Raw genomic sequence first — 6874 nt, forward strand, 5'->3', positions numbered from 1 at the left:
CTGTAATCCCAGCACTTTGGGAGGCCGAGACGGGCGGATCACGAGGTCAGGAGATCGAGACCATCCTGGCTAACACGGCGAAACCCCGTTTCTACTAAAAAAACATACAAAAAACTAGCCCGGCGAGGTGGCGGGCGCCTGTAGTCCCAGCTACTCCGGAGGCTGAGGCGGGAGAATGGCATAAACCCGGGAGGTGGAGCTTGCAGTGAGCTGAGATCTGGCCACTGCACTCCAGCCCGGGGGACAGAGCAAGAGTCCATCTCAAAAAAGAAGATAAAGGGATGCTGAATTTTATCAAAGGCCTTTTCTGCATTTACTGAGAAAATCATCTGGTTTTTGTCTTTAGCTCTGTTTATATGATGAATTATATTTATTTATTTTAATATGTTAAACCACCCTTGCACCCCAGGGATGAAACCAACTTGAATGTGATAGATAAGCTTTTTGATGTGCTCCTGAATTTGGTTTGCCAGTATTTATTAAAGATATTTGCATCAATGTTAATCTGGGATATTAGCCTGAAGTTTCCTACTTTTGGTGTATCATGGTCAGGTTTCTTGTATTAGGATGATGCTGGCCTCATAAAATTAGTTATGGAGGAGTCCCTCCTTTTCAACTTTATGGAATAGCTTCAGTAGAAATGGTAACAGGTTTTCTTTGTACCTCTGATAGAATTCAGTTGTAAATCCATCTGGCCCTGGGCTTTTTTGGTTGGTAGACTACTTTTTACTGACTCAATTTCAGAACTTATTATTGGTCTACCCAGGGTTTCAATTTATTTCTGGTTCAGTCTTGGGAGGATGTATATATCCAGGAATTTATCAATTTCTTCTAGATTTTCTAATTTATGTGCGTACAGCTGTTTATAGTATTCTCTGATGGTTGTTTGCTTTACTCTGGGGTCATTGGTGATATCCCCCTTATCGTTTCTGATTGTGTCTACTTGAGTCTTCTCTCTTTTCTTCCTTATTAATCTAGCTAGTAGTCTATTTTATTGTTTGTTTGTTTGTTTCCAAAAAAAAAAAAAGAAAGAAAGAAAACCTCTTGGATTCATTGATTTGTTGAAGGAATTTTCATGTCTTTATCTTTCAGTTCCCCTCTGATCTTGGTTATTGTTTATATTCCGCCTTCTTTGGGTTTGTTTGTTCTTGGTTTTCTAGTTCTTTTAGTTGTGATGTTAGGTTTTTAATATGAGATCTTCCTAGCTTTTTGATGTAAGTGTTCAGTGCTACAAATTTTCCTCATAACACTACTTTAGCTCCATTGCAGATATTCTGACATATTGTCTCTTTGTTCTCATTAGTGTCAAAGAACTTCTTGATTTCTGCCTTAATTTCATTATTTACCCACAAGTCATTCAGCAACAGCTTACTCAATTTCCATGTAGTTTTGTGGTTCTAAGTGAATTTTTTAGTCTTGAGTTCTAATTTGATTGTGCTGTGATCTGAGAGACTGTTATGATTTCAGCTCTTCTGCATTTGCTGAAGAGTGTTTCACCTCATATTATGTGATCAATTTTAGAGTAAGTGTATATGACAATGAGAAGAATGTATATCCTGTTGTTTGTGGGGTGAAGAGTTCTGTATATATCGAGCAGATCTGCTTGATCCAGAGCTAAGTTCAGGTCCTAAGTATTTTAGTTTATTTTCTGTTTTGATGTTCTGTCTAACATGATCAGTGTGACATTAAAGTCTCCCACTATAGTTACGTGGGAGTCTACATCTCTTTGTAGGTCTCTAAGAACTTGCTTTATAAATCTAGGTTCTCCTTTACTGGGTGTATATATTTTTAGGAATAGTTAGCTCTTCTTGTTGAATTGACTCCTTTACCATTATATAGGGACTTTCTTTGTCTTTTCTGACTTTTGTTGGTTTAAAATTTGCTTTTTCAGAAAGTAGGTTTGCAACCCCTGCTTTTTTCTGTTTTCCATTTGCTTGGTAAATTTTTCTCAATCCCTTCATTTTGAGCCTAAGTGTGTCTTTGCACGTGAGATGGGTCTCTTGAAGACAGCATACCAACAGGTTTTGACTCCATCCAGATTACCATTCTGTGTCTTTTAATTGGGACATTTAGCTCATTTACATTTAATGTTAATATTGCTATGTGTGAGTTTGATCTTGTCATCATAACCAAAGCTGGTTATCTTGCAGACTTATTTATGTGGTTGCTTCATAGTGCCAGTGGTCTGTGTACTTCAGTATGTTTTTGTAGTGGCTAGTAACAGTTTTTCCTTTTCATATTTAGTGCTTCCTTCAGGATCTCTAGCAAGGCAAGCCTGGTGGTGACTTACTCCCTCATCATTTGCTTGTCTGAAAATAATTTTATTTTCTCCTTCGCTTATGAAACTTAGTTGGGTGGGATATGAAATTTTGGGTTGGAAATTCTTTTCTCTAAGAATGTTGAATATTAGCCCCAAATTGCTTCTGCCTTGTAAGGTTTACACTGAGAGGTCTGATGGATTTCACTTTGTAGGTGACCCAGCCTTTCTCTCTGGATGCCTGTAATATTTTTTCTTTCATTTCAACATTGGAGGATCTGATGATTATGTGTCCTGGCATTGACCTTCTTGTGAAGTATCTTACTGGGGCTCCCTAGATTTCCTGAATTTGAATCTTGACCTGTCTTGCTAGGTTGGGGAAGTTCTCTTGGATGCTATCCTGAAGTATGTTTTCCAACTTGGTTCTGTCCTCCCTGTCTCTTTAAGCAGCCCAATCAGTTGTAGGTTCAATCTTTTTACATAGTCCCATATTTCTCAGAGGTTTTGCTCATTCCTTTTCATTATTTTTTCTCCATGCTTGTCTGTCCATCTTATTTCAGAAAGATAGTCTTCAAGCTCTGAGATTCTTTTATCCACTTCATCTATTCTGCTATTGATACACGTGATTGCACTGTGAATTTCTCATGTTGTGTTTGTCAGCTCCATCAGGTCAGTTATGTTTCTCTCTAAGCTAGCTATTCCAGTAAAAATATGGAATGCTTCACAGATGTGTGTGTCATCTTTGTGCAGCAGTCATGCTAGTTTTCTCTGTATTGTTCCAATTTTAATATAAGTACTGCCAAAGTGAACATGACAGTATATTTTAAAAATCCCATATGGTTTGTATTTATGCCCCATTCATTTACTGACTCCAGAATTATGAAGCCATTTTAAAAATGGTTAGCAAATTTCCCATATCTAGTTTGCTAACACATTTCAAAGAGCCAAAACATAAACAAAAATAAAACATAATAATATGATAGAATATGCAATATAATAATAACTTATTTAATGTTAAGATTTACTATAGTCATCATTTATATATTAATTAATGATATTGCAATTTTTAACTCATAATGACTTATATTAATCCTTTGAAAAGTGCTTCCTTCTAGTAATATTTAACATGCTGGTTGATACATTCTAATATTTTTGTTGATGTTTAATTGACATACAATAATCAGTGCAGAAAGTCTTTAACTTGTTGAATTGATATGCATATAAGCCACTCAAATAAGCATTGCAATTAAATTGATAAGTATACCCACCAGCCCCAAGAGTATCTTCTTTTGTAATTTATAGAGTCCTACCACCTCTCCTTTCTGCAACAATTAATTTCCTTTCTGTCATTATAGTTTCTTTTTCTTTTTTTAAGCATTTTATATAAGTGGAATCTCACATTATGTACTCACTTCGTGGGGTTTATTTCACTAACGTGTCTTTGTTTTCAGATTTATTCACAGTTTGGTGTTAATCAACACTTTAAAAAATGTCTAAATAGTATTTTGTATAGGTATTAAATTTGTTTATTAATTTACCTGTTGATGGATATTTGGAATGTTTCCAATTCGGTGCTTTACAAATAAAGCTATAAAAAATTGTCCATAAATCTTCGTGTGAGCATAAATATCTAAGAATGAAATGTTTAGAATATATGCAAGTTTAAATTAGAAAGAATTTCTAAAAACTATATTATAGAAGAGGTGACTAGTAAGATGGCCAAATAGGAACAGTTCTAGTCTGCAGTTCCCAGCGAGATCAACACAGAAGATTTCTGCATTTCTAACTGAGGTACCCAGCTCATCTCACTGGGACTGGTTAGACAGTGGGTGCAGCCCATGGAGGGCAAACCGAAGCAGGGTGGGGAGTCACCTCACCCCAGAACCACAAGGGGTCAGGAATCCCTCCCCTAACCAAGGGAAGCTGTGAGGTACTGTGACATGAGGAACAATGCACTCCAGCCCAGATACTACGCTTTTCCCACAGTCTTAGCAACCTGCAGTCTGGGAGATTACCTTGGGTGCCTATGCCATCAGGGCACTGCGTTTCAAGCACAAAACTGGGCAGCTGTTTGGTCAGACAACAACTTTTTTTTTTTTTTTTTTTCATACTCCAGTGGCACCTGGAACACCAGTGAGACAAAACCATTCACTCCCCTGGAAAGGGTGCTGAAGTCAGGAAGCCAAGTGATCTAGCCCAGCAGATCCCACCCCCGTGGAGTCTGGCAAGCTAAGATCCACTGACTTGAAATTCTGGCTATCAGCACAGCAGCCTGAAGTCGACCTGGGACACTGAAGCATCATCGGGGAAGGGTATCCACCATTACTGAGGCTTCAGTAGGTAGTTTTCCCCTCTCAGTATAAACAGAGCTGCCACAATGTTTGAACTGAGTGGAGCACACTGGAGCTCTGCAAAGCCTCTGTAGCCATACTGCCTCTCTAGATTCCTCCTCTCTGGACAGGGCATCTGTGGAAGAAAAGCAGCAGCCCCAGTCAGGGGCTTATAGATAAAACTGTCATCTCCCTGGGACAGAGAACCCAGAAGAAGGAGCAGCTGTGGGCACAGCTTCAGCAGACTTAAACGTTCCTGCCTGTCAGCTCTGAAGAGAGCAGCTGATCTCCTACCACAGGGCTCAAGCTCTACTAAGGGACAGATTGCCTACTCAAGTGGGTCCCTGATCCTTGTGCCTCCTGACTGGGAGATATCTCCCAGCAGGACTTGACAGACACCTCCCAGAAGGGGTTGACAGACACCTCATACAGGAGAGCTCTTGCTGGCATCTGGTAGGTGCCTCTCTGGGACGAAGCTTCCAGGGGAAGGAACAGGCAGCAATCTTTGCTGTTCTGCAGCCTCTGCTGGTGATACCCAGGCAAAAAGGGTCTGCAGTGGACCTCCAGCAAATTCCAGCAGACCTGCAGAAGAAGGGCCTGACTGATAGAAGGAAAACTAGCAAACAGAAAGGAATAGCATCAACATCAACAAAAAGGATGTCCACACAGAAACTCCATTTGAAGGTCACCAACATCAAAGATGAAAGGTAGATAAATTTATGAAGATGAGGAAAAACCACTGCAAAAAGGCTGAAAATTCCAAAAACCAGAATGCTTCTTCTCCTCCAAAGGATCACAACTCCTTGTCAGCAAGGGAACAAAGCTGGATGAAGAATGAGTTTGACTAATGAACAGTAGCAGTCTTCAGAAGGTGGATAATAGCAAACTCCTCCAAGTTCTAACCCAATGCAAGGAAGCTAAGAACCTTGAAAAAAGGTTAGAGGAATTGCTAACTGCAATAAGAGTTTAGAGAAGAACATACATGACCTGATGGAGTTGAAAAACACAGCAGGAGAACTTTGTAAGGCATACACAAGTATCAAGAGCTGAATTAATCAATCAGAAGAAAGGATATTAGAGACTGAAGATCAACTTAATGAAATAAAGCGTGAAGACAAGATTAGAGAAAAAATAAAATAAAAGGAATAACCAAAGCCTCCAAGAAATATGGGGCTATGTGAAAAGACCAAACCTACGTTTGGTTGGTGTACCTGAAAGTGATGGGGAGAATTGAACAAAGTTGGAAAACACTCTTCAGGATATTATCCAGGAGAACTTTCCCAACCTAGCAAGACAGGCCAACATTCAAATTCAGGAAATACAGAGAACACCACAAAGATACTCCTTGAGAAGAGCAATTCCAAGACATATAATCATCAGATCTTCCAAGGTTGAAATGAAGGAAAACATGTTAAGGACAGCCAGAGAGAAAGATTGGGTTACCCACAAAGGTAAGCCCATCAGACTAACAGCAGATCTCTCTGCAGAGACCCTACAAGCCAGAAGAGAGTGGGGGCCAATATTCAGCATTCTTAAAGAATTTTCAACCTAAAATTTCATATCCAGCCAAACTAAGTTTCATAAGTGAAAGAGAAATAAAATCATTTACAGACATGCTGAGAGATGTTGTCACCACCAGACCTTCCTTAAAAGAGCTCGTGAACGAAGCACTAAATTTGGAAAGAAAAACCAGTACCAGCCACAGCTAAAACATACCAAATTGTAAAGACCATCGATGCTATGAAGAAACTGCATCAACTAAAGGGGAAAATAACCAGTTGGCATCATAATGACAGGATAAGATTCACACACAACAATATTAACCATAAATGTAAACAAGTTAAATGCCCCAATTAAAGGACATGGACTGACAATTTGGATAAATAGTCGAGACCCATTGATGTGCTATATTCAGGAGACCCATCACACATGCAAAGACACACACAGACTAAAATTAAAGGGATGGAGGAATATTTACCAGGCAGATGGAAAGAAAAAAAAAAAACCGAGGTTACAATCCTAGTCTGTAATAAAACAGACTTTAAATCAACAAAGATCAAAAAAGACAAAGAAGGGCTTACATAATGGTAAAGGGATCAATGCAACAAGAAGAGCTAACTATCCTAAATATATATGAACCCAATACAGGAGTACCCAGATTTGTAAAGCAAGTTCTTAGATACCTACACAGAGACTTAGACTCCCTCACAATAATAGTGGGAGATCTTAACAGCCCACTGTCAATATTAGACAAAATTAACAAGGATATTCATGACTTGAACTCAGC

The 6874-nt window shown here is 38.9% G+C and overlaps 1 non-coding gene across 1 annotated transcript; it reads right to left on the reverse strand.

The window, feature by feature from the left end:
• Window positions 1-2962: 2962 nt before the first annotated feature.
• Window positions 2963-3067, reverse strand: LOC111523902. Its single transcript, XR_002725631.1, has one exon. It is a non-coding gene; the product is annotated as a U6 spliceosomal RNA (small nuclear RNA).
• Between the last annotated feature and the right edge of the window lie 3807 nt (window positions 3068-6874).

This window comes from Piliocolobus tephrosceles, chromosome X (genome assembly GCF_002776525.5).
Source record: "Piliocolobus tephrosceles isolate RC106 chromosome X, ASM277652v3, whole genome shotgun sequence".
Lineage (NCBI taxonomy): Eukaryota > Metazoa > Chordata > Mammalia > Primates > Cercopithecidae > Piliocolobus > Piliocolobus tephrosceles.